Genomic DNA, 2478 nt, shown 5'->3' with positions numbered 1-2478 from the left:
CATTCCATGTTCCGATGATTAATGGATGTCTGCGGCTGTTTCTCTTCAATTTGAGTGGTGCCACATCAGCAAATGAAGGTCTCGAAAGCTTTCTCTTATCCATATGAGTAAGGCTGGGTTTACTCAGATGTTTCAGCTCTTTCCCTGTCCTATTGCTCAAGTGATTAGCTAACTCAATGTTTCTGATGTTGGTTCTCTTTCCTAGTTGCTTGTTCATTTACAATAAACCATTTCTTTATTCAATATATTTTTATTGAGTTCTCACTGAGTGTGCGGTGCACTGAATTACTTAATATGGTCCTTTTGGCTATTCATGGTCTTGTAAGTCCCGCACACTGATTAGGTAGCATTATGAAAATAAGGTGTTTGTAGTCCACCAAGTGTAATGAGCAGCCTGTAACTACACAAATAAAGTGCATAGAACCCCTGTGGGGATGAGACCATGCAAATTAGATGTGTAGAACCCTAAAAAGGGGATTGGTCAGTTTTGCCATCCTGCTAGGCTTAAAGAGAGCCAATCCTAGAAGCAAGAGGGGGACTTCACTACCATCAATAAAGAAGAGCTGGGAATGGAATATATCCTTTGGGCACAGGGTCCCAGCACTGAGAACCTCCTAGACCCAAGAAAGAGAGCGAGAGCTGTAACACTGGAGAAGATGTGAAATGATAAGAAGCAGTGGCAGAAAAATGGCAGAAATGGAACCAGGATACCAGCACAAGACAATGCAGTTGATTTCCCAGTCCATGGAACAAGGTGGCTATAGTGGGCATGCTGACCTATGGAGTGAGAGAGCTGAGAGTAACTTTAGGCAGGAGGCTTGCTATTAGAATGGGTGCCTCCAGGCACGTACTGGAGGAACTAAAGAACTTTGTAACACTGACTGAGTAAGGCAGAGGCAAGACCCCAGTGGGGACTAAAGGCTGAGAGAGGAAGTCTGTCCTGAGGAAGCCTAGAGGAGCCTGACCTAAGAGGGGTTAGAAGAACATATACTGAGGGGGCTGAGAGGAGCCCTGCATGACTTAGAGGAGACAGAGAGAGCTGTCCATTGAAGATGGGAGATTTTCTACATGCTTCCTGATTCTGATCCTGAGTTGTAGCCTGTTGATTCTGATCCCAAGTTGTAACCTGCTACTTCCTTAATAAACCTTATACTCATGAGGACTGTCTATGAGTTCCATGTAGTCATTGTAATGAATTATCAAACCCAACAGAGAAGTAGAGAGTGCTGTGGGAGGGACAGCTCGTGTCAAAGTTGGTAAAAACTTGGGAGAGAAGAAGTATGTTTGACCTCCACCTCAGGAATCCAGAAATGGGTTGATGTTGATCTTGAATCTCTCTCCTCCCCTCTTGTGAAGTAAGATGAGGAGGTTGGACAACATCCCCACACCATTTTTACAGAGACAGTGTTCTAATACTAGGTAATAGCTATGACAAGGAATAATGCTCTGCTCTCAAAGTGATTACATTCTAATGAGGGGAAGCATAAAACAAACAAGCAAATAATAACAACCAAACAGGTAATGTCAGAACGTCATAAAGGAAATTAGTAATGTACTATCATAAACAGCAACTTGCAGGAGGTAGATGAGTGCACAAGGGATTTATATTAGATAGAATGCTCAGGGCAGATTTCTGAGATGAAATGACATTGATATTCAAGCTGAGACTTCAAAGATAAAAAAATTGAGACAAGCCTGTGAGTCACTTAAGAAAGAACATACCAGGCAGAGGAAACAGCAAGTGCAAAGACTTTGAAGTGAGGAAGACCTTGGAGTATATTCAAGGAACAGGAAAGGGATCGGTACGGGTGGAGCATAATGAGCAGGGAGAATGGAACAAGGTGGGATTAGCAGAGCAGGCAGAAATTAGCTCATATACAACTAATAACACAGAATGAGGAATTTGGGTTTTATTTTGAGAACGATGGGGAGTTTTTGAAGTGTTTTCTTTCTATTCATATGTTCATCCCTTTATTACAAAAATTTCAAATTTACCAAGGTAGAGAGAATACTAAACAAATAAAATGAATGCTGGGAATGTTCTCAGCATTCAGCTTAGAAAATTCTCAGTATCTTCCAGTCTTGGTTCACCAATAGCTTCTGCTCCTTCCTCTGATACTAGCTTAAAGAAAATTCCAGATGCCATAGTTTTTTTTTTTTTTTTTTTTTTACATAAATAGATGAATATTTCTAAGGAATAAAAACTCTCTTTTAGAAAAAACTCAACAACCCACAACTGAAATCATTATCTCACAAAAAATGAACAATTATCATCAAATTGAATGTCTCATAAATATTTTTATAGTTGTTTATTTTTGAATCAAAATCCAAAAAAGGAATTGATATATACTTTAAGTCTGTAACAGTTCCCATACTTCTTTTTATTTTGATTTTGATTTGGGTGAAGATTTACAGAGCAAATTCACTTTCCATACAGCAGTTCACATATACTTTGTCTCATGACATTGACCACAGTTT

The sequence above is a fragment of the Orycteropus afer genome, unplaced genomic scaffold (assembly GCF_000298275.1).
Source record: "Orycteropus afer afer isolate SDZICR_OR568_19922 unplaced genomic scaffold, OryAfe1.0 scaffold00392, whole genome shotgun sequence".
Taxonomy (NCBI): domain Eukaryota; kingdom Metazoa; phylum Chordata; class Mammalia; order Tubulidentata; family Orycteropodidae; genus Orycteropus; species Orycteropus afer.
This window is presented reverse-complemented; position numbering follows the sequence as displayed.